The sequence below is a fragment of the Mchenga conophoros genome, linkage group LG11 (assembly GCF_057382185.1).
Source record: "Mchenga conophoros isolate Kocher_MC1m ecotype Shallow Benthic linkage group LG11, M_conophoros_male_GT1.1, whole genome shotgun sequence".
Lineage (NCBI taxonomy): Eukaryota > Metazoa > Chordata > Actinopteri > Cichliformes > Cichlidae > Mchenga > Mchenga conophoros.
In genome coordinates, this window is record NC_140536.1 from 31,609,000 (window position 1) to 31,635,906 (window position 26,907).

Here is a 26,907-nt window from a genome sequence, read left to right on the forward strand (position 1 = left end):
TTATAGGATGCAGCAGGCAAAACTGAACAGAAGTGGGTTGGCGGGCAGTTTGGCGTAGTCCTGTTTGAAGCTGTTTCTCTTGTTATTGAGTAAAGGACCAGGGTTCTCCAGCCTATCAGCAAGGGAAGAGGATTCTGACATTATTGAGCTTTCGTCACTTGTTCTTCGCCTTTTTGGCTTCCTCCTTCGCTTGAAGTTTTGCTGAAGTGGTGGGGGGCTCATTAGCAGCTTTTCGTGTAGGCAAGGTGTTGCAGGGAAGGTCACTTGGGCTTGGTTTACCTTCTGAATATGCCTCATTGCCATTAATGTGCAGACTACAGGACATGTGCTTAGGATTGGTGCTAGTGCAGTTATACATTAGTTGAATTCACAGATACAACATAGAAAATGTTCAGAAATTCTACGGCTTAAAGCAGGCTTTGGTACATCTGATCACACGGGCAATAGTTTGGGAAAAAAAAGTCTTATTTTCTTACAGCATCTCTCCTTCAAGTAATACTATTCCATTAAATGGAATATTTTCCCTCAAAAATAAAATGTGTGCATTTCTAATCCACTCTTTCAACAAATTGTTGCTTATTTTTAAGATAAACCTCGGGAAATAAGGGAAACATCACTGAGTAAAAAGTGCAGTTATGTTGCTAAAGTTAATGAATCTTTCCCCTTCTTTTTTCATTGTTTCAGGCCCAATGTGAGGCTAAGTTGTGTTCTTCGTAGGCAGTATTGCTCCTTCCAATAGACAAACGCACCTTAAGTGCCTTCCAGTTTGCTTTCTGTCTCATACTGCAGGGGGCAATGAGCACAACTCTGACTAAATCAACAGGGGGCATCCTGAGTCCACACTGTGTGAAAAAGATAAGTGATTCTTTGGTGCTGACTGCTCTGCTTTTCTCTACTCACCCATTAGAGCTCATCAGAGTCTTTCTGTTCACTGCTGTAGTGCAGCTCTGCTGGGGGCTTGAATGATAGATCTTTCTTTCCTTTAAGCCAGTAGTTTTTCATGTTTACCCTGGAAAAATGTGGAAGATATATTATTTGATTAAAAAAAAGAAATTCTTGTGTACATTTTGGAATGAATATTTCATGCAATATCTCAGAGAGTGGCTTAAGATAGGGGGCATTTTTTAGGAATACATAACAGCAATGTTCCCCTGAATTTTGCATCTCATCGTAAATTAAATTGCTTACAACTGCAGTTACAACAACAACAGAAAGTGTGTAAAGTTGTAATCAAAATGTTCATCTCGATGCTTTCTGGGAGGATAAGAATGCTTTTTTTGTCCGAAGCATGACCGACAGCAAAAAGATATGTATGCTTGGCTTCTACTCGCTTTTACAACAATTTTGCCCTTGGCCTCAGTTATATAGGGCTCATGCTCCAAGTGGTCTTTGGTGGTCTAATGTATGTGGATCTGCATGCCCTGCTCAGTCACACAAACACAAAACTAAGCTAAAGCTGGCTATTGAGATATAAGGCCTATTTGTTCTGAAATATCTTTTTTTGTGCAGTTTACTGAACTCGTAAATGACAGTTCTTTTACTTGCCTTGTGGGAATGTATAGCGAGGAAATTATGTCTGCACAAGCGGCTTCCTTTTTTTCCTTTTCTTTTCATCAAGAGCAGATTTCATACACAACATGACATCAACTTCTATTATTGTAAGTAATTGAAAGGAAATGAAGTGAATAGCATGTTGCATCAACCAAAGAGTAACACGCATAGTGGCATCATTACACGGAAAATGGTTTTCTATTCTAAACTATATGAAATTTGACTGCATGAAGTCATGAATATTATTACCGTTTTTTTTATATTTTTGCTGTTGCTTATTTGGAACATTTTGCAGGACAGTTGGTTATTAACAAAGTTAATGTTGTCACCACTCCACTGCTTTTCATCCTTGAGGCTGCGTTAACAGTGTCACCACGCAGACAGTAGCAAGGCTTCTTCAGACCCGCAACGCCAGCCACCCCCATACTCGAATGAATACCTTTAGTGTAGTTATTGCTGACATATGAGAAGAGGTTTACATTTATTTCTCTAGCTTCCACCCATAGTTTAAGCAATTAATTCAGAACTAATTCACATTAATAAAAAACTCACCCATTCTTTCTTTGAAGGTGCAGTAATTTTAAATGTTTGCTATTGTTAACATAGCCATGATACATGTTTAATCACAATTAATAAGTGTCTCCAACCTGCAAATTTTCTGCCAGTTGAAAAACAAAGTTTTCTGTATAGCAGTGCTTCCTTCAGATGTTTAAAATCTAGAATATTAAAATTGAGCCAATAATGATCTACAATAATCTATCTCAGTACATGCTAGGATAGGCTTCACGAGAAGCTGATCAGAATAAGCTGTTTACAGAGTAGATGTACAGTTTAGTACAGTGATATTTTAACTTAGCTTTGTGTATATGTCACACCCCAGTGCAACATTACGACTTTTCATTTTGTTACAGATGGTAGGAAAACACATAAAACAGCTGTTCTGTTGCGTAGTATAGTACATTAGTCATGCATTGTTTAATGTTCCTTTAAATCGAAGCATTTAGATTTCCCCCGTTTGCTCTAATGATGTCAGGGACAAAATCAAAATAGAGACCCTTTGTGATCTGTGTATTTGAAAAAAGATGCATCTGTTAAACTTCTGTCTCTCAAAATTTCTGTTTTTGAACGGTTGCTTGAACATTGCTGAATAGCTGAGTAGATAAAATGCCAAAACCAAGACTGTTTGAAGTGCAAGGATCAATCTGCTGAATCCTTTCAAGAAGTATAGTTAATTGTATACCATCACCAACATATGAACAGCAATATTTAAACCACAAACATCCAAATAATCTTGGTGCCTTATGACTTTGAAGCCACCAAAGCTCCAGACAGTTTTACTGTTTCACCAACTCTGATTTGGATGTTATTCCCGGCGGAATGATCTTTAATATGGTCAATGTAGCTCCATTTATGCGATGTAGCTCCATGCTCACCATATCACAGATATGGTGAGCATGGAAGGTGCTCTTGTTAGGCGCACCTGCAACCACCATGTAAGCATCATTATTGTTTCCACCTGGACAGAAAGTGGAAATTCAAAGTGAAAATATAATTCTTTCTCTTGGCCAACAAATGCCAGAATGTGTTTTATGCTTTATTTTAAAACTAAAATATAAGATAAGATAAGATAAGATAACCTTTATTAGTCCCACACGTGGGAAATTTGTTTTGTCACAGCAGGAGTGGACAGTGCAAAAGTTATGAGGCAAAAATTAGAATACAATAAGAATAAATACAGTACACAACTGTACAGAATAGAATAAAATAAAATACTATATACAGTAGAATAAAATAAAATAAATATACAATAAGATAAAAATAGAATACAAATACTATATACAACTGAGTAAAAATACAACGATGACAGAAAGGATTATTGCACTTAGTATTATTGCATATGTATGGATGTGTGTGCTTGATCAGTTAAAGTCTTTATTATGGAGTCTGACAGCAGTGGGGAGGAAAGACAGAATAAAACAAACAAACAAACAAACAAACAAACAAACAAACAAACAAACAAAACTCAGTGTATAAATAAAGTCAGTAGGTATTTTAAAGTATTTCTAATTCATTAAATATTAATTTCATTTAATAACTCAGAAATGTATCATTTTTTAAATCATGTATTTATTCACATAAGTGATATTTTCCTTTTCCTTTATCAAATGAAGTGTTTCCACCTTTGCCCCATGTCAGCTGGGATAGGCATACATGGATGGATCTGTTTCCACAGAATTGCATGCTGAACAGGGAAAAGGCCAAATGTAACAATCATCAGTTTTTCTTTTATTTTCCAGAAATGACAACCAGACTCCTACACACTGTTCAACTCGCAATAAATATTTATATGTTCTGCAAATAAATATATTTCTCTGTTTGCAACCTGAGATGTGTTTCCCTCCCTTTCCTATTTGTTTTTCTTATCAAGTAAATGTGCTAAAATATATTTGTCATATTCTGAAATATGAAAATAGGCTTCAGACAGACCCTAAAAACTGCATATGTCAGATAATTTGGTTCAGAGTAATATACAAATACAATTGTTTGTGTTGCTTTCTTGGACTGACTTTGTAGACATTGTGTTTAAAATGTCAAAGACAATGTAGATCTCATTAACATGTCTACCACCTGTATGGGTGTAATGGGGATACAGATCTCGCTAAACTTAACTTTGTCCATGGACAGGACAATCACATCTTGGAAGACCCGGGACACAAGACGTGTATTTCAAATGATGACAAACCTGCACTGTTGCACTTGCCAGGAAAAAGTGCATTTAATTCATAAAGTGTTCTTCTGACACCTGAGTTCTTTTGTGAATGAATAAAAGTTACTTTAGATGCAAGATGTGCTTTCCCTGTGCATGACTTGGGTGCTTTGGTGATCATTTCTTAATAACTAGAACAGCAGGACTTTCAAATAACAAGAAAAGTCTATGACCTCAATTTCCCTCTTGACCATTTTTTAAATAGCATAATGTTTTTATATGTAGTTCAGACCAAGCATTTTTTTCTACCTGGCATGTCTCCAGAGCAGTGATTCCCTTTCTGAGGCGGTCAGCAACGACTTTACGGTACAGCCCAAAATCGCGTCTCTTCTTCTCTTTGTCCAGCTCCTTGAGAATTTCCTAAAGCTGAGTAAATTTTTGTTGCTTTTACAGGATGAGAAATGGGACACAAGAGTCTATAGTTACAGTCTCACCTCTTTTAAAGCTCAAAAATCCCTCTTTGCATTTTCTAATCCTCTTAATCCACATCTTTCCTGCATGACTGAAGTGGATTTAATGGGTGAAATCAATAGGGTAGCAAAGCTTTTCACCTGGGTTCACTTGGTCAGGTTGCTTTATGGAGAGCTGGCATTATTTTGTGCACTTAGTGTATCATTCTACAAAATCACTGATGCTTTAAGCCATACAAGCCTTTTACTTTTTATAAGGTTATGTGAGCTACCTCAAACTCCCTTTAAAATGCAGCATTGCTCGGTTCTCACTGTTGAAGAAAAGTCAGCTCTGTTGGCATAATGTGCTCTCTCTCCCTCTCTCGAAGGAATGGGCATTCTGGGTATTTTCTTCACCTGATCCAGGGCCAGCTGCAGCTCTGCTGATTGCTGTGTTCAGGGCAAAATCAGCTGTGCTAGAATCATGCAGGTTCAGATCGTTCACATAAACACCCATTTTCAGCATGTCCTCCGCAGTCTATACTACAAGAATAAAGAAAGAAAATGAGGCAGTGATTGGGAAGCACATAATTTAGTATCAAATGTCAGCACATTAGGCTAAAATGTGGAAGTTCTGTTTTTTCCACTGTTGCACAACAGAAATAGCCCATTTTCTGTTCTGTTCTGGATGTTATTACTTTTTTCTAATAAGCTGATATTAATAAAACCATTTCACTGTAAGGAAATCAAAGGAATATGCTGTCTTGAATTATCTTAAACAGTTAAACAGTGTCAACAGCAAATTAAGACCACAAATAGGAGGAAATCAGAATGTAAATTTGATATTAAGAGAGCTTGAAAAGACATTTGACCTCTTATCTAAGAGACTTCATAGGATCTAAAACTGACTGAGAGTCTGCTTGGGCCTATCACCAAGATGCCAAGATGTGAAAGATCTGTAAGATAGTCAAAAATGTGAACGCTGGGTTCTTCAAAAGAGTATCCTTTCTCTTTGAAGTGCAGGTGTACAGTAGAGTCTTGTCCTGTTGAGGTTGCTCTGCTATGTTGTGCCTTAATTTGTGGAGTGGTTGTGAGCAGGGCTAATATACTTTGTACTCGCCCTCACTTTGATAAGTCTCTTCGAGCACTCGGGGATATCTCATAGTATGAAGTCTACATTCTAATCTTCTATTTCTGGTCTTGATTTGTTGATGATGCTGTGTGATCCTTCAGGTAAAGAGAGCCTCAATTTATGTGTTTTTAATACTTAGAAGACAAAAAAATCGACTATAATGATTAAACATGATGTAGGTGGATCCATATTGGTGTTAGGCGCAATAAGCTACAGACTAACACGACTGTCTGATTGACCCTCTATATGGCCAGTCAGACATGATTAGACTGAATATACCCAGTCTTTCTTGCAGCTTGTGTTAGGTCTCTATTATTAAGGATGTGCCTAGATGTCTAGTCCTGAATCAGTATCATCAGTCACTATTGTCACAGTATGCCTTGGTCTTACATGGGTGTTCCTAGGAAGATGAGAATCCCACTAGGGGACTTAATCTGGCTCTTCAGGTGTAGAGGCTTCTTAGGAGGCTCCCACATGTCTTCAGAGATGGTCTCGCTACATTTGCCTGAATATCATTTAAGAGAGTTTTTTTAAATTGCATTTTAATTACAGAGGTTTTTTGTTTTTTTAATAAAATTAATTAAAAATATTTTCATTAAGATAATTAAGGAGGGACAGTGATAGATTGGTTTTCCTAAAACAGCTATTTATTTACAATCCTACTGATAAGCACAGGGAAAGTAAGATATGCTGTGTTTTTGTCTTTTCAAGACAAAGGCTGTTTGAAAAGGGTAAAATGTTCTGACCAGTTACAGTGTGGAATGCCAACAATTTGATGTCCTCGCCTACGGAGTTGGCAGAGCTGTTCTACTGAGTGAGAAAACTGCTGTACTCTTCTACCCTTCATTTCCTCCACTGCCTTTGGCTCTGATGGAGGGTGAGAAATGGAAATTGTGAGAGGATAGGTGGCCGAATGAACCAGGAAAAGTTAACTATGCAAAATTAACAATGTGTCAAGATGCAAATCCAAATCACACAGTTGGGCAATAGCCGAATAACGCTGGCCGGCAAGAGGATAAAATAAAGGGGATTTCCTCTCGAAATAATTATACACAGTATTGTGCTTCAGATTAATTTCCTTATTTCATTTCCTCTAATCCCCTTTTATTCTAGTGATGAATATTTGAGACATATTACTCAGTCTGTACTGGGCCTACAAGGTTTGCATAAGGGTCTCTTATGTACTGAAAGTTTATCTATTTCTTTCTACATTTTTAAACTTGATGGGGACTTTTATTTCCATCAAGTTGTGATCCCATTTACCGTATTAAAAATGTTTTTAATACACCATGAATTTGACATTGAAACGACAAGCAAAAAACAAATAAAAAATGACATGGCAAGACCAGTACCCCTTTCTTCTCCTCTTTTTGCTTCGTCAAACTCCTTCCTTTCCTCGTCTTCCTCCGTACTGAGTTTCAGGATATTTATCTTCTGCTTGCTTTCCACCACAGATTTCGACAAAAGCTCAAACACACTGTTCAAATGGGCGTAGATCAACAAGTAGAAACAAGTAAGAAGATACATTTTTGTTAAGTATATTCAATAGTGACGATAAAACAGGAAGGTGGGACTTTAAACTAAATTTGAATTATGACAAATAACTCCTGCCAAACTCACATTATTCCAGCTGAACTCCACATTGGTCTGACCAGAGTGAACTCTTCATTGACTTTCTTGCCTTGGGGGTTGGCGAAGATCTCTTTGAAGCCAGTACATGTTGGTCATATTAAGATTTTGTTTCTTCCCAGTACACCAAGTAGTGAGCAAATAATTTGGATAAAGTGCTGGTTTACTGTTTCAGAAACATTAGCTCGAGGAACAGTTCTAGAATAATAAGGATGACAATGTCCATGTGAAGCCTAATATGACATTCACTTATATACCTCTTTTAACTCCCAAGATGTGTCTAAATGGATATTGCATAGGCACTTAGACTCTATTAAAAGTTGGTGGACAATTTTCTTCAACTGAGAAAACAGGAGTCCTTGTTTGTGGCCCTGACAGATTTGTGCCTAAGGTAATGGAAACTTTATATTCCTTTGTCACTGTTGCTAAATCTTCTATCAGGAACCTGGGACTTTTGACTCAGCCTTCACTTTGGATACTCACATGAAATCTGTGGTTTGCTCTTTGTTGTCACTCAAGAAATGTTGCCAGGTTAAGCTCTACTGTGTCACGGTCTGAATACAAAATTATTATTCATGCCTTTATTTCACCACATCTGGATTATTGTAATTCAGTGTTCGCTTGTGTTGGAACGTCTGCTGCGAGGCCTCTAACTACTCACATTTCACACTGTTGCATTGCACTATTGTTGTGGTGGCTGACCATTAACTTCAGAGTCCGCTGTAAGATTCTGGTTTTGACTTTTAGAGCTCTGCATGGGCAAACACCAGTGTACATCAGTAAACTTTTACATCCATTCATCCCCAGCGGGTCCCCAAGGTCATGTGATCAGGGCCTGCTGGGTGTGCAGTATACAGGCCTGAGAACTAAAGGAGACAGAGTTTGTGCAACAGTGGCCCCCATAATCTGGAACGCTCTCCTACTGAGACTGAAATCTGTGGACTTGGTAATCAGTTGTTTTTTTTTTAAAGCAGCTAAAAACTCATTTTATTAAACTTGCTTATGGTTAGTTTTTATCTTTATGGTTTCAGATAATGTTTTGTTATAAAGCACTTTGTCATATTTATCATGAACAGTGCTATAAAAATAACATAATATCCCAATTCACATGTTATATGTTCTATGGTTGTAAAAGCTAAAACAGAATAAACATTCTCAAAAAAAGTCCTTGTCAGGATTAATGGCCTCAAATGGATTGACATTTCAGTTAGTTTCAGGGGCCCCAGTTAAATATTTCTGGAAATTGATCAGTGGAAAAAAAATTTATAATGCCAATGATTCAACCATCCATCTTTGCTGTAAATGTGTGGGTCCATTTTTGCTCTTTCCAAAAATGCTGGCCTTTAGACTGAAATGATCCTCTGCAGAGAGTTTAAAAAAAATCCTGTTCTGTCTGGCAGCTTTTGCAATCAGAGTTGTGATCTGAATGCACTGTGGTGCCAAACACATTTTTCTTTTCCAAGAACAGCTATATAAAATCTTTATAGCCTCCTCTTGTTCATGTGAATCATTTATCTGTTTATTTTGTAATTTCTATTTGGGTAATTTCATTTATTATATGTTATAGTATGACAATGTCCAAAGCAGAAAAGGCAGAGGAAGAGGGGGTGGGGATTTAGGGAGAATGCATAATGTATCACCAACTGCTTCACCTTCACGAAAAAACAAACATACAATACCTGGAACACAAAAATTTGAAAATGCACTCATATGTAAATTAACAGTCTTCTTGTAGTGTGAGTGTTTGTGTGTGTGAGAGAGGCAGAGTGCCTGTGTATGTGTCTTTGTCACAAATGTACTTGTAATGAGTAATGAGGGTGGGAAGCCGCAATAATAGGGATTTATTTTTCCCAGTATGGATTTCAGTTGCCGAAATTCAAGAAATTTACCTTTGCTGATTCTAGATTTTGATACAAATTCTTCAAATGACATAAACTTTCCATCTTGTACAACATGTTCCAGATTTTTTTTAACCTTTTCTCTTGCCACAATGAAAAACTTATTATATTCTTCTTCTGATAAATATCTAGATTGTTCCAAATGGGTGTTAGTTTACATGGATAAGTGATACATATTTATTTTTTTTTTTAGAATTCCCACCAGGTTGTCAGAGAAATGTTTAATAGTGGGGCTAATGAAAGGCAGTTTTACATTTCCACAGAATGCTTGTTCTAGGCCCAGCCAAGAGCTGTCGAATACGCTTGGTTTAAAACACTTTGAAAGATATAGCAATCTATTGGATAGGAAGTGGTGATAAAAATTTGGTAGTTCTACACCACCATTGTGTTTTGGTTTTAGGCTTATCTGTGATGGTTTGATTTTCCATAAAAAGTTCCAAATGTTTGAATCTAGTGATCTAAACCAAATAAGAGAGGGTTTATTAGGGATCAGTGAAAATAAGTAGTTTATTTTCAGCAGAATCATCATTTTCATGGTCTCAGCTCTTCCCATGAGTGATATAGGTAAAGTTCTCCAACGTGTGAGATCATCCTCCACTGTTTTTAATAAAGGAATATGATTTAACTGTACCAGGTCTGAGACCTTGGTGGAAAAGTTAATACCTAGATATCTAATGTTACCTGACTGTAGTGAAGTGGTGGTGTTTTGAAAATTACAATTCAAAGGTAAAACTATTGACTTACTCCAGTTGATCGAGTAGTGATTGTCTTTATAAGCGAGGTTTGTGAGTTCCCGAGTAAATGTAATACATCATCAGCATATAGGCTTATCTTATGGTCGGTATTTTCAGTTCTTTGATATCTACACTTTCTTAGATTACTGCTGCTAATGGTTTGATAAAAATAACAAAGAGGGAGGTGAAAGTGTCTGGTGCCCCTCTGTAGGTTGAAGCTTTGTGAAGTAAGATCATTTGTTCTAACACAAGCATTTGGAGTGCTGTACAGTGTTTTAATCCTGTATATGAAGAATGAACTAAATCCAAATGTATGTTTTCCAGTTTACCCAGTCAAATGCTTCCTCTGCATCTGGGGAGACAACTGTGGTTTCAGATTTCTTGATGGAACAATAGCCTATTATATATATTAGTCTGTGTATTATTCGATGAGTGTCTGCCTTTAATCAAACCTGTTTGATCAGGTTGTGTTATGAATGGAGTGATTGTTTTTCTAATTTTCTCTCAAGGACTTTGCAAAATATTTTAAGGTCTATGTTTATAAGAGATACTGGGCTGGATGGGGAAGCAGGATTCTTGCTTGGTTTAAGAAGTAGACTAATAGGCCATAAATCTTTGTAAAACTCTGCTGAAAAAACACCTGGATCTGGGGCTTCATTGTTTGGGAGATACGGTAGGGTTTCATGGATTTCAGAGATTGAAAGAGGTGAATCCAGAGCCACAATCTGTTTGTCATTTAGTTTTGCTAGATTTATATTGTTAAGAAATTCTGCGACATCAGCGTTGGAGGGATTAATCTGTGATGAGTATAAAGCATCATAAAATTCTTTAAAAGATTTGTTTCTTTGTTGTGGATCATGAGTAATGTTTTCCAACTACCTACTACCATCTCCAAAGTTCTCCCAAAGCAAACTGTGCATCAGAAGGTTTGTTCTTCTGTTAATTATTTCATTTAATACTACTTTTAGTTTTCTCAGGTTATTAATTACATGTTCTTGTGGTGAGGCAGCATAGGCAGATTCTAGTGATTAAATTTTTTGTTCTAGTTCTAATACCAGCATTTTTCCCCTTCTTTTTCTTATATGAACAGTAAGATAATATTTTGCCTGCCATTACTACTTTTCCTGCTCCCCATAAAACACACGGTGATATTCCTGGCAGGTCATTATTATTTAAATGCATTGCCCATTCCTTTTTGAAATAAATTAATGAAATCTTGTTCTTCCAATAATGATGTATTAAATCTCCAGCTCATTATTGGTGGTGTGACTCTTTTCTCTGTCAGAGAGATAGATATCGGTGCATGATTGTTGATAGTGATAGGATGAATCTGAGTGTCTGTGATATCCCTCAAAATGACACTGCTAACCAAAATCTAGTGTAAGTGAGACAGTGAGTGGTGTACTGGTGAAAAGGTGTAATCCCTGAGAGTGGGGTGATGTTGATATGAGCGCCAAGCATCGCAAAGACCAAATCACTCATGTATTGTTTAAGAATATCTGTAGACTGCCAGTTCCTTTGACTCACTCCAATTCTAAGTGTGGTGTCAAAGTGATCCAAAAGGGAAGAAAAGAAGGAAATGATCCTCTGCAGAGAGTTAAGACTCTTAACGAATTAAGAGCAACATAATAACAAGATCTAGGAGATAGATATTTATCTTCAGGAAGCTAATCAAACACATGAAATAAGCTATTCGCTCTGGAAGAAACATGCATGACATATTCAAAACTTGTTACATTGTTTCAATTTAATTGCATCTGTGCATGTAAATACCAGAGCGAGTCCCATTTCATGTAAGCCAATCTGAAATCACAAGTAAATATGGAAGAAAAGAAATGTGTACAAGTAACTGCAGACAATACTGACAGAATCATGCAGGTTTCACTAGGTTGCATAATTCATATTTGTTCCGTTGTGAATCCTGTCTTTACCCAGAGTCCCATCCCAATAAACACTTATCTAGATGCAGTAACCACTTGCTCTCCAAGTGAAAACACAAACGCTGCCTGGTGCCTCACTGAAGAGGATGATATCTTTTGCATGCTCAACAAACTGACATAGGGTCAAGATCAGGCATACAGTAGCTGGACTGATAGTTCAAAGTCTGAGTACCTACCACATATGTCATTTTCTCAGTTTCCTCCTAAGATAGGATTTCTACTTCAATATCTGTGTTGTAGAATTGTCGTCCCACTTAGGAGAGCTACCCTGCTGCAATCAGACAAGCTGTCATGGTCCTGGGCCATGTTGGCCCAGTGTTCTTAGTTTCCTTGTATGTTTGTATTTTATTCCATGCTTCCCCTGCCCATTATGTCTAAGTTCTCCCCGTGCTCTCTCTTCCCCCTGTGTGCCCTCTATGTATTTATGAGCCCTCGTCCCCCTTTCGTGTTTATTCCATGTCTCCCCTGCCTGTTACGTTGGTGTTCTACTCGTGCTCTCTCTCCTCCTGTACTTCCTGTTTCACCTCTCCCGTCAGTGTTCAGTTCACCCCGCCCTGTCTCGTTATGATTATCAGTGTCACCTGTGTTCCCCGTGTGTTCCCACTTCCCTCGTTAACCCTCTGTGTATTTCTGTCTGCGTCTCCCTCTGTTCAGTGTGACGTCGTCCCTCTTGCTGTGTGGATCTCCCTGTGTGTCTCTCTGTGAGTTTTCCAAGTTCCCAGTTTAGATTAGTTTGTATGTTTTTTCCCTGCCAGCAAATAAAGCTGAGTTTTGAGTTCACCTCCCTGAGTCTGTGAGTCCTGCACTTTGGGTCCAACTCCTGCCTGCCGCACAGCGATTCATGACACAAGCGCATGCTGCTCATGAATGTGTAGAGGTCAACTTCGTGCACAGGAAATTAAGTTACAATCGGCTTGCGTAACCTTAATTTATGAGCTGTCTGTATAGTAGGTTTATATTTAGTTTTATTTTAAATGAAGGACTGAATAGGTTAAACCTTTCCGTTTCAACAACTGTGCTCATTCATTTGTTGACAAAAGGTTTTTCTCTCCATTTCCTTAAAATACATATACATATACATATACTCTTTGAAGTAGTTTGGCCAGATTAAAAGCAGAGCTTTGTTAATATACTACAGCAGCTATAGTATACAGTACATACACATGTACACACTTTGTATGTATACTATAGCTAGTGTAGAGTGTTAAAAAACACTCATTTTGTGTTTTTGGCACAAATTGGCCAAAATACTTCAAAGCAACTTTTATTGTTAAAGAACTTTTTCTTACTTGATCACACTTAGACCTGTTAGACTAGACCCTTTCCCAGCAATAAAAAAGAAAGTCACACAAACACAGGAGAGATGTAAGCACAGATAGGTCTAGGGTTTGGGGTCAAACCAATTTCCTGTTGCTCTGGTAAACCATTTTGCACACCCGCTGTTTACCCCATCATGTTTCTTGTTACCTTTGACAAACAGGGTGAAGCCCTTGCGGGTGCTGCGGTAGTGCAGCATGAGGCTCGTCTCACAGTCCTCCTCCACACAGAAACTTGGTGGCTGCAGCTTGGGGAAGCAAGTTGCCAAACTTATTGATGAAATCATGCACATTTCTCCCCAAAACCTAAAAAAATGGTCCCACGGTTATTCATAAGCAGTAAAACAAAATGTTGTTTGTATAATTTAAATAACATTTAATGTAAAGGTTTTTTTTTCATGTTGCCACAAAACTTAGTAGTTTGTAATCTGTTCCTACTCTGTGCTGTTTCTACACACTCCTCATTGGGGTTGAAGATCACAATTCAACCCCACTATTGCTATATAAGGTACTTATATACAGGTTTCCCCCCCCTATATTACCTTGCAGGAACAAGTTGTCACTGTATAAAAGAGAGAATACCCTTTTTTGGGTATTCTCTCTTTTGTGCAGCATCATTAGTTTCTGTTCAGAATTTGATTATTTCTGTTTAAGTACAGAAATCCAAGATATTGTGAAGATTGTTCCTAAACCAAGCAATCATCACAATATACTGTGGCATGAAAAACAAAAACAGACTTATACATCTGATGTCTCAGAAACTTGAGATTGGGTCAGCTCTCAGTCTCCATAAAATAAAAAAAAAACAGGGCATACAGTTCATATTGAGTCCACATGTATTCATTGATTAGAACAAGATAATATCCTTTTTACCTGTGACACACACAACAGTCATGGAAACTCGGGCAGCTTCTCCAGACTCCAGCTACATCTAGGAAAGAATGTCAGGGAAAGTATTAAACAAAAAACTGCTATAGCTGTGCACACCCACTGCTGCTTTGTTTTACACATACTGTAAAATTTTATTGTTATAGAAAATACAAGGCACTGAAGATGCATCGCTAGGTAATCAACCAGTGTGTAATGCTTGTAACCCATCAGTTATCGACAATAAAATCCATAAAATGAAGACAAAAAACTCTGCAAAGCATGAAAAAGTGCAAAGACAAGGCCCCTTACCTACATTCACTTAGTGCTGTATTACCCAAGGCTCTCCGACTGTGCCTGCCAGCATTACCCAGTGCTGAGAGTTTCCACCTGCAGCTGACGTGTGCTCTCCCCTGACTCTTGGATGCCAGGTCAACAGATGACCTCATCCAACATAGTAACACCAAGGCATGTTTGTGGCAGGTAATAAAAAAATAAGAAAGTTTAATTTGTGAGGCATTTGTTAAGAAAGAGGTCTGTGGCTGGTTGTGACTGGTTATGGGAATCCCTTAAAAAGAAGCTCAGTTTCCATCTTAGTTCACAGTGTCAGGCTCATTATCCGAAATTAGCTTGTACTCTTTTGCAAAAACTCATTAGGGCTACAGGTTGTTTGACTAATTACTTTAAATTTGCATAATTACAGTCAGGTGCACATTAAACTGACAGGCATTGTGTTGAGATTGGCATTTGAAAGGTTTTGTTGCTTTGTGAAGTGTAGATAAATGGATCCATTCAAAACATTCGGGCCTCCTGTTAAGGCTACTATTATCTACCCCTTGATCAGTGAAGGTTAAAATTTGACAAACATTTGTGTTTTGACTCATATCATGACTGTTTTGACCACCAGAAAGTACTTTTGCATTTGAAAAGAGTATTTTGTCATACTGGAACAGGCACATATGATAAGTGAAGCTTTATTTAAAATAACAAAAACAAAAGAAAACAAAAAAAACCTGTCAGCTATTGGGGCTTACTCAGTTTCTAAGATGAGGTAAATATTTAAACATATCCACAAGGGGGCACTGTTACAACATCTTTTATTTATTACTGGCTCTTCTTCTGCTTCCACTGGCAGAAATTAAAAACTAAAAAATGTGTGGCTGTGGCCTTTTGGTAAGGCCAGACAGCGAAGATCAAGCATTCTGTCATTTTCTGACATTTGTGGCCTTTTATATTTGGCCTGTTGCAAAATATACAGACCTAGTTCAAAATATCCTTTTACTCCATGAAAAGACTGGTTTTAGTCATGAACAAAGAGAAATACGTTTTTTACTTTAACTTTTTTAATATTTAAATCTTGACCTGGAAGGTTGAGAGACTTACTCCTATCATGTGGAGGTCTAATTAAGAAAACACTTTGAGCCATCTAGCCACCGCTTTCCACCGCACCTACTCTCCACCAGGCAACCAAAAGGGTGATGACAGCTAACCTGTAATACCTGCTCTGAGCGATAATGAGGCACTCTGTTCCATTTATTGTATGGCTTCCTGCCCCGTTCCCTGCCTCTTTCTTCCAAGCTGTCCCCTATATTCTACATGCTGCCTTCTGTCTTTAATGGCCTCTAGTGCAGCTTTTACCACACTCTGGTCTGGGAGGTCTGCTGCTGCCTCTTAGCCTGGGAACAGAGGGAGATAACAATGTGCTGATGGTGCCAACCACAACTCCACACAGATGCTGCGAGAGCTTTCATTAAAGATGACATGACTCATCTTCTTTTGCTTCACCAATATTACACCCCGCCTTCCTTCCGTTCTCACAAAGACAGAAGTGTCGCTGTTTCAAAAGGTGTCCATTCATACCATTTTTCAAACGCTAACAGGGAGCCAAGGAACACCTCCCTCCTATTGTTTGATGTGAACAACAGAAACACACACAGCAACACACTTACACAAATGGGCACCCAGCCCTGTTTTTCCTATTACTCCACCGCATGCACTGGCCGTATCTTTTTCACTCTTACTCATATATGTTTCTTTTCTGTCCTTGCTGGTTATCTGGGCTGGCTGACGCTGATAACTCCCCTAACAGAGCGGGGATCCAATCTTTGGAGAGAATCGGGGTCACTGGAGGAAGCCATGCATAGTTGGGCTTATTCAGCTACGGCAAAAAGATAGCGGTTTATATAAGTTTTATATCATCGAAGCACGAAACGACTTCACCATTCAAATAAGAGACATTGATTAAAGCATCAGCACAAAGCACAATCAGGTTATTGGAGCATTTCAGCAGACTCGGGCGATGGAGTTATCGGGTGACAAACTCGCACCATAAACTGCTGCTTATATTTTATAACCAGCAGCCCTTCAAGATAAAATTACACATCCCTTTGCTGTAGCAGGGCTGTGACTGCACTAAAGCTGCAGGTATGAATTCTGCGATGTGACAAAATGGAAATCTCTGCCTCTGTGGAGGAGCTGTAACTGCTGTGACCCTGTGGTGGAATACTTAATGGGAGTCTATCTGTATCCCAGCCGTCCTATCTCTCAATCCACTGAACCATGCCCCCCACACCTACCCCTTTCTCCCCCGCATGCACACACACACATGCGCGTGCACACACACCTCCCACTGCAAACGAATATTCCATATTTATCCTGCACAATCCCATGATACCACACTCTTATTGGTTTTACTGTAGACACAGCAGGAGCTGCTCCATAAAGCGACGCTAGCTGAATGCTAACAATGTCGAAGCATCTTATTGTGACTTTATGCAGCAACCAAGGTCCTCACTTTTGCTGTATTTATAGCTCCTCTGTGAGTTCTTCCCCCTGTCTTCCCTCCCTCTCTTTTCAGTTTCACCTGTCAGCATCTCTATCTTTCCCCGTACTCTTTACTTTTCCCTCTCTCTCTCTTTTTTTACTATTTCTACAAAGACCAACTCTCAGTCTCTTCCAACACCAGCTGTCTCCAGCTTTCCACCATCATTTAAGGCAGCGTTTCCAGATTATTGCTATGATTCATCAAATAAGGAGCCGTGAAAACGTGTTTTCCATCTCCTTGATTCCTTAGTTTTTTGCACATTTGTCACACTTCAGATCATCATACAAATGTTAATATTAGACAAAAATAACCAAAGGAAATCCGAAATGTAGTTGGGTTGGAAAGTGTAGCTTTTTTTCCTTTCATAAGAGATGATTTCATTTATTAAAGGAAAAAAAGATCACCAAACCTGTTTCACCCTTGGCACAAAGAACTACAATCAAGAATTTGCTTTTACTGGCAATGTTTTTTTTTTCCATATAACTGTGAGTGATTTTTGTCCCAGTCTTCTCTGCAGAATTATTTTAATTCAACCACATTTGAGGGTTTTCAAGCATGAAAGGTCCGATTTAAGTCCAGACTTTGATTAGGTAACTCCAGAAGCTTTATTTTGTGTTTTTCTTAGCCATTCAGAGGTGGACTTGCTAGTGTGTTTCAGATGTTTGTCCTACTACATAACCCAAGTGTGCTTGAACTTCAGCACACTTGGGTCCTTCATGGTTTTCTTTTAGAGAGCGGAATTGCGGATTTGTTTTGGTCCCTAAAGCAGCCTAAGAATATCACTCTAACACCACCATGTTTGACTGTTGGTATGATGATCTTTTTATGAAATGTTATGTTGCTTTTATGCCAGGTGTAACGGAACTCTAAAAAGTTAACAGATTGTCTTGTCAATCCATAGAATATTCTCTCAAATGTCTTCAGGTTATCAGGATGTTTTGGGGTTTCGCGCTGTTTTTGATCAGCAGTGGTTTTTTCCTTTGAAATCTCTCATTGATGCCATTTTTCCTCAGTCTCTTTCTTATTGTATAATCATGAACACTGACTTTAATTGATGCAAGTGAGGCCTGAAGTTCTTTAGATGTCATTCTGGGTTCTTTTCTGACTTCACTGATAAATTGTTGACGCTCTCTTGAAGTAATTTTGGTAGGCTGGCCATTCCTGGGAAGTTTCATCAATGTTCCAGTTGTTCTGCACTTGTCGATAATGGCTCTAACCGCAGATTGCTGGAGTCCCAGAACCTTAGAAATGGCTTTTTAACTGCTTCCAACCTAGAAGGAGGTTAATGACTTTGTCTCTCAGTTGCTTCTTTAGATTGTGGTATGATGTGTTGCTTTTGGAAATCATTTAACCAACTTTAATTTATCAGACAGACTCTATTTAAGTGTTTTCTTGGTTTAACATATCTAGTAACCCCCCGTCTGCGTTACTCTGCATTAATTTAACTGAATCTTCCTTTGACATTTAAAAGCATGTGGTGTGAGGATGTTTTTACGTCTATTTCTGTGTGCCATTGCGAGGTGAAGGTAACAGCACCTGACCAAACGCTGCTCATATTCACTCAGTCTCTCTACAGGCCCTTTCAACTGCAACCAATGGAAATACAGTGCTCTTGGAGGTGTAAAAATAGTGTCAAATCCCAACAAAGGCAATTCTAAAACTAGAGATAGGAGAAAGGGAAGTGCGTAGGGGGGGTGCTATTCAGAAAGAAAGAGAATTCAGGGTTCCGCAGTCTGCATATAAATATTCTATTAACTTCAGCTGGCTCCATAACGGTATGGCTCTGCGGTTTTGTATTCAGAGCCTAGAATTTGAAATGAAATTATTGTGGAGGTGGAGGTAGAGAGGGAAGTATTGGTGGTGAAATAGCCGCTTCCTTTCTTCCAATTTTCTCTTCTTCCCTCTTTCGCCCCTTCTCCTTATCACGGGTGACACTAATCCAATTTCAGCTCTGCTTGTGACAGCTCTAACGTGGTTTGGTGTACCGATTCCACCCGCCTTATGCACCCACATAAACACATAAGTGGTTCATGCACACTTTGAAAGGTCACATACAGTATCTACACAATGCACACGCTGAGGGATACATATATGTCCAGGTGTGCACTTTACAATGCATACGCACAAAATCTCACACACATTTGTATGACGTTCAAAACACGACTAGTAACACAGTATGAAGGGAATCTTTGCTCAGGTTCTAATGTATCTATCAGCAAGACTTACCAAAATGAGACTGGAAACCCATTCTAAAGGCAGCTACAGTAGTAGCTGTCCGGGCCAATTTTTCTTTTCCCACCCACTCATAAAAACAGTAAGAAGGGTAAATCATCATCATCAGACACTGGTCGATGGTTTTGAGATTTGATGAATGCTATCCACGCTGACGTTTTTACCTGCTAGAAGCCTTTACCTGCTTCGAGACTACAAATCAAAAAGCTTCCTTAATCAAAAATAATTTCAAGAAACAAAAATCTCCACAATAACATGCCTTTCCAAAAACTGTTACTTAGTTTCTCTTAATAATGCACAGGCTTCATTCAATATTGGAAGAACTGATCCTTTAAACCCCACTATATTACTGTGATAGAGCAAAACTCAAGGTTCACTTGCTGCTGAAAGCTTGAGCAATATCTAAGTAAATGACAAAATGCTATAGTATTGTATTGTGGCAGTAATATAATTCCAGAGTTGAGTGTTTGCTTTACTTTCCAATCACATTCTGCCATATTACTAAGAATTCATTAACTGTAAAAATACACTCCAATTTTGTTAAATTAACATGACTAGACTTCTGAAGCAGATTTAGACATTGTGTTAGTCTTTCTTTTACTCTCAGCACGAAACATGGCTGTATTGCATCAGCCTCTTGGGGATACTGCTGGTAGAGAAATTAGTCTCTGTGCGCCTTCCATGATGGATTTCTCCCTCTTTGATTATTGAATCTTGGTGCAGAATTGTGAGATTAGGAATAAGTCCATGGCTCTTTGATTCAGAGTGACTGACACCAATGGCTGACATTAACCGATGGTATAGAAATTCCATTATAGTTGCTGGAAATGAGAAAATTGCACTCCCATACAACAAACTCGGTAAGAAATGCAGCACGACACCAAAAATGTTCTTTAAAGGTCTGGTAAAAATATTACTGCTCAATAGAAACTCAAAATTGGGTTGTGAACTGTTAATTGAAATCTGTAGATCTTTTAACACACAAACACAAGGCTGCATTTTTGTTTTTTACCTCAAGAATATATTGCATCACTTCACAATTTTGTAGGCCTCAACCTTTTATTGCTCTTATGTCCAGATTTCTGGCAACCCAAGATTGAGGGACCTCCAGTGGCTGTCATATCATCAGTGAGTTATGACTTTTCTTCATCAGAGATGTGGCTTTAAGTAGTATGACATTGTTCTTGAGCTGCTAAGCCTTGAATGAAGGATGGTAAACTTCATGAAGCAGGAATATGTGGGAATGGGAAGGAAAGTTTAGTATTTCTATACAAAGAATCATATTGAATATTTCTTAACTTAAGACAAGTTAACAGCAGTTCTGAAATCATAGTTACTCTGTCAGAATGTATTTTTTGTATCATATTTACTTAAGCTGGCATGTGTAATATGGTTTATAACAAGGATATTGCTGGATTGGATTTTTCCTCCAAATTAGTAGACAAGCCAGTGATCTGTATTTGGTAAATTTAGTCAAGTCTGTGTGCAAAGGCAGCATTTCACCAGAGTTAAAGCATTTTCTTCCAGACAAGAAATTCAATTGTTACTGGAGTAACTTCAGTTTGCAAACAGATGCTACAGCTCCGTGTTGATTTCACACCTAGATTGTATTATTAGTAGGCAGGAGACATTGCATGCACAGAGTGGGTGAAGTAAGGACACTGACTGGGGAGGGTGGCGGCATGGTATTTAATTCAGATTATGACTATCAGTACTTTATGCATTTGCTCCATTTATCTGTTTTCTGTCTGTGGGTTTCTGCATTAACTGACTTTTATATGTAATTTACTGCTCAGCCATCTGCCCACATTGATTTTTATGGTCCAAACAGCCCACACTGGAATGAATGACACCGAAAAGCAGATAATTGAGCACATTGTAAGTAATGCTGGCATCAATTCTGTTTTGATTTTATGCTAAAAATAGGTAGTGACTTCACATGCAATTTCATAAATGACAACCATTTGGCACATTGCATTTTATATTATTCGTAAAGATCAGTTCACAATTATGATTTGTGTATTCTTGTTTTGCAGGCTTCAAAAGTGGAAACAGAAAGTTCCAGTCGTGGAAGTTTTTCTGCCCCTGTGAAGTGGCAGGCAAAGAGTACGCATTGAGAGAGTGGTTGTGAGGTAAACAAAAGTTTTGCATTTTATTTTGGTAACTTGAACAAGTGCTGAAGACAGCAGTTCTTCTCTTACCTGGTATTGTTGCATTGACCACACAGCGCAGGAAACAGGAGACAACAACTTAAAGATGATAAACCTTCAGTGCTTTCCTTCATCTCCTTTTGTAGTTTATTGTTGCCACATCAATGCACATACACAGTGGCACACACACCACACACACACACACACACACACACACACACACACACACACACACACACACACACACACACACACACTTTCCACACACCATTGAGCATCCCATTTCCTATTCCTATCCCCCATGTTTCCACTGAGAGTCCTTTGACAGTTGTCATCATCCCGAACGTCTCTAAGAGTAGCACATTTATTTTTTTGCGTGGCTGGGTATTGGTGTCTAAATAGGAGGCAAGGTCACAGAGTGTTTGTGAAGATGGTCCCCAGAGGATACACTGACAAAACAAAAGATGGTGAGACAAAAAGCCAACATTAGTTTCCAGCAAGAGAGGTAATTGCATCACAAAGAAGTAATTTAAAACAGGGTCATAGCCCGGCTGCTGTAGGCCCCTTTACGTTTGTGCATGTGCAGTCATGTTGTACAGGGAGTGCAGAATTATTAGGCAAATGAGTATTTTGTCCACATCATCCTCTTCATGCATGTTGCCTTACTCCAAGCTGTATAGGCTCGAAAGCCTACTACCAATTAAGCATATTAGGTGATGTGCATCTCTGTAATGAGAAGGGGTGTGGTCTAATGACATCAACACCCTATATCAGGTGTGCATAATTATTAGGCAACGTCCTTTCCTTTGGCAAAATGGGTCAAAAGAAGGACTTGACAGGCTCAGAAAAGTCAAAAATAGTGAGATATCTTGCAGAGGGATGCAGCAGTCTCAAAATTGCAAAGCTTCTGAAGCGTGATCATCGAACAATCAAGCGTTTCATTCAAAATAGTCAACAGGGTCGCAAGAAGCGTGTGGAAAAACCAAGGCGCCAAATAACTGCCCATGAACTGAGAAAAGTCAAGCGTGCAGCTGCCAAGATGCCACTTGCCACCAGTTTGGCCATATTTCAGAGCTGCAACATCACTGGAGTGCCCAAAAGCACAAGGTGTGCAATACTCAGAGACATGGCCAAGGTAAGAAAGGCTGAAAGACGACCACCACTGAACAAGACACACAAGCTGAAACGTCAAGACTGGGCCAAGAAATATCTCAAGACGGATTTTTCTAAGGTTTTATGGACTGATGAAATGAGAGTGAATCTTGATGGGCCAGATGGATGGGCCCGTGGCTGGATTGGTAAAGGGCAGAGAGCTCCAGTCCGACTCAGACGCCAGCAAGGTGGAGGTGGAGTACTGGTTTGGGCTGGTAGCATCAAAGATGAGCTTGTGGGGCCTTTTCGGGTTGAGGATGGAGTCAAGCTCAACTCCCAGTCCTACTGCCAGTTTCTGGAAGACACCTTCTTCAAGCACTGGTACAGGAAGAAGTCTGCATCCTTCAAGAAAAACATGATTTTCATGCAGGACAATGCTCCATCACACGCGTCCAAGTACTCCACAGCGTGGCTGGCAAGAAAGGGTATAAAAGAAGAAAAACTAATGACATGGCCACCTTGTTCACCTGATCTGAACCCCATTGAGAACCTGTGGTCCATCATCAAATGTGAGATTTACAAGGAGGGAAAACAGTACACCTCTCTGAACAGTGTCTGGGAGGCTGTGGTTGCTGCTGCACGCAATGTTGATGGTGAACAGATCAAAACACTGACAGAATCCATGGATGGCAGGCTTTTGAGTGTCCTTGCAAAGAAAGGTGGCTATATTGGTCGCTGATTTATTTTTGTTTTGTTTTTGAATGTCAGAAATGTATATTTGTGAATGTGGAGATGTTATATTGGTTTCACTGGTAAAAATAAATAATTGAAATGGGTATATATTTGATTTTTGTTAAGTTGCCTAATAATTATGCACAGTAATAGTCACCTGGACACACAGATATCCCCCTAAAATAGCTAAAACTAAAAACAAACTAAAAACTACTTCCAAAAACATTCAGCTTTGATATTAATGAGTTTTTTGGGTTCATTGAGAACATGGTTGTTGTTCAATAATAAAATTATTCCTCAAAAATACAACTTGCCTAATAATTCTGCACTCCCTGTATTTTGTTACATGTACACACGGGCTTCCAGTGGTGTAGCGGTTCAGTCAGCAGTGCGTGTCGTAAATCATTCACACAACAATGCGGCAGAGGCTTGGAGATCACGGCTGAAGTATTGTTTACACTGAAATAATGGGTGAACTTCAATCTCAGTTTTAACCACATTCGTCACTAACTGTCATTTAGCACAGCCTGAAACCTAAGAATTCTTACTTGCAGGTCGATGATAATGGTAATGAAATGCTTTGTGGGTAATAATGGGTCATGCTTACTACCCAGCCACTCTGTTATTATTTCAGAGATAATACTATATTATTCAATAATAATTGAATAATACTTGACTGGTCAACTCTTTTTACTGTAGTAAAGTTTAGTAAATATAACAGTTTTGTCAAAGATGCTGGTGCCACTGCACCTCTCATGTCAATAGTAAAGTAAAGTAAACCTGCATGGTGAGTGTTACTTAATATAATTAAAAAAACATCAATAGTGATATTTTTATTGTTATTCAAAATGATGAAAAATGAGTAGACATAATTTCCCTATAGGTAATGTTCAGCTTTGATACAGCGATATGTTCAAAGAAAGTCATAAAAACTATTTTTACAATCCAGTTAGCGAAAATGAAAAGTTTACAATGCAGCAATAGCATGGTTTGTCTTTTGATGTATTATATATGATGTATTATATATCCTTTTCTACCCAAAACTAATAAAAATAACTGCACAGTTTATTTTTCAGTGTTGGAAAATCAATTCTAGAAAAGTAAGAAACAAATGTCAGAGTAAAGATTAAAAAAAGGTCTACAAACATGTATATCACAATACTTGGCCATAGAATATCCAGAAAACACAACATAACAAAGAAAAAACAGTCTAAAATATGAATTGTCCTTAAAAAAAAATCTTGGCAGCACGCAGCAGTAAACAGGTCATCTGGCAGGCAGCGAGTCCCAGTAGCCCTCTGAAGCTGGTTAAACACCTCCTGCTGGATAAAGCAGCATGGTGCTTTTGTCTCGACACTGAAATGGTGTGAGTCTGTCAAAGCCCTCTGCACGCTCCCCTTCCCAGCACAGGGGCTGATGATGAAGCCCTGCAGCATGGGTTGGGAGTAGATCTATAATCCTTTTTATTTCTCTATAGATTCTTCTGGAGTGCAGATGATACAAAAAATTTGAACTTGACCCTCGCTGTCCCCGTGCAGTGGGAGGTCCTTTTATCATTCATGGCTGTGTGCATCAGTGTCTGCTGTCATCTTTGCAGCAATGTCATTCTTATCTAAGATGTTTGATGTTTTAGGCCAGTCTGTTCACACTAAAGAGTAAAAGACAAACAAAATTGTATTTTATTTACTTCTTACAATTGTCACCAAGTCAGAGATCTACATTTTTTACCTTTTGATTTTGGGCAAAAATGCTTTTAGCACACCAGGAAACATCACCATCATATACAGTGGTGTAACATTGAGCTTTATAATACAATTCTATGAGACTACAGCATGTGCACTGCAATAATGTTACACAAATACATAAAATGTATTAAAACAAAAAGAGACAAACATAAAGAAAAAATGAATTCTCCAGATTTGAATGTCACAAAATTTGATTTAAATCATACGCTACTGTTGTTCATTATTGTATCTCCATGTTTTGGAAATCAGGTGGCCTATTAGTTTCTATTTTGGTATAGATTAAAGATTACAAATATATATATAATACATTTGATGCTCAACAAATCTATGTCATATATCTAAAGCATTTACTCGTCATATAAATGTGAATCTTAAGGGTTTGGCTAAAAGAGAAGTACTATAAAGGCATAGCAGTGATACTAATATAGTGCAATGCTGTACATTGTTTTGTTGTAAAACTCATTAAACTGTGTGAGACATTGTTGAAAATGAATGTGTTTTGCCATAATGTTTTGCCCTTGTAATGTGTTGGCTTGTTTGCATGCCAGTGTAGATAAGACACTGCTGTGTGTTTTGCCAGTGTGTTCAATGTATCGCTGTGCAGCTCATTTTGGATGCTGTGAGGCCAGGTCTCTGCCAAGTGATTGGGTCTTAGCAGGAATCTCCTCACAGGCGGTAAATGGATACCAGATTGTTGATCTCATATGTTTAAACTCATTAACGAGATGCATGCTAAAGTGCCAGGATGCATATCTGTGTAAAGTACTGCTTCTGTAAGAAAATGTGATAAATGTTAAATGCACATGGTATCGTGAAATTTGTTAGCCTAGAGATGACAGTTACAAAAAGATGTAATTATGGACAACTAAAGACTAAAGAAGATGCAAACTACTTGGGTTCATATAATGTTGAAAAACTTCTGAAATGTTTCCGCCTTTTCTGTGTTTGAGCCTTTTTTGAACTGAGCACCAGGGGAAAAGATCCCCTATTATAGCCATTAGACCCATAAATGTGTGCAAGACCAAGACAAACCTTACAAAACGGCCATGCGGTGTGTAAGAGGGTTCCGCTTGGGAGCTCAATGTGTACAACTTCATCAGTTCATTGCAAAGAAGGTTGTGCCATTGCAGTAAGGCTCCCACCTTTATAACAAAACCTCTCATTCACAACAGCTGCAAATTTTCTCTATGCTTCACTTCCCTGCGACCACCCAGTCCTGCATGACACCATCAGCCCTGGGATGAGATTATCATAAACCTTGAGCCATGCACATTCATATCACAAAGAGAAATGCTCCAGCAACGAGGGGACACAGACACGCTAGAATTTCACTGTCCCATTGTCTTCATAGATGCTGGGTGGTGCGATAAACCGAATATAGAGGGGGGAGGCGGGGCTGTCGTCAGCGATGAGGGTGGCAGTGATGTTGGTGGGATGCACGTTCCTCTTGTGCCAGATGCTTGTGGTGTGCCAAAGACGGCCACGTGCCACCCACCCCTCCTCTCTCCGTCGTTCTCTGCCAGCTTGACACAGCCATCTGCGCGCTTGCTTGGCAGCATCTCCCTGTAGTCAAATTCACATTCTTGCACAATTCTCATTCCTTTCCATTTGTGCCCTCGAGGGAATGTGTCAAGGTGTTGCAGTCCAAGAAGTCCCTTGAGGATGCCTGAGAATGAGCTCAGCAATTTGTAATTCCTAAACTCTACCCCAAGCAGTCTGTATTCTATTAACATTTATTAAAGCTTATCAAAGGCCTGAGAGGAAGCACCAAGAAAAGTACTTTGTTGATGCTGTGCACTGACAGTACTCAGAGTTTTAGGAGGTATGCAGCTCTATCTGTCTACCTTTATCCTGAGTTTGACATCACGAGGAGCCAAAGGTGGCCACGTTCTTCTTCTTCTTCTTTCTT

General features: G+C 38.7%; 1 pseudogene; it reads right to left on the reverse strand.

Moving 5' to 3' along the window:
- On the reverse strand, nt 1-26,596 carry LOC146564610 (soluble guanylate cyclase gcy-31-like; annotated as a pseudogene).
- Nucleotides 26,597-26,907: the final 311 nt, after the last annotated feature.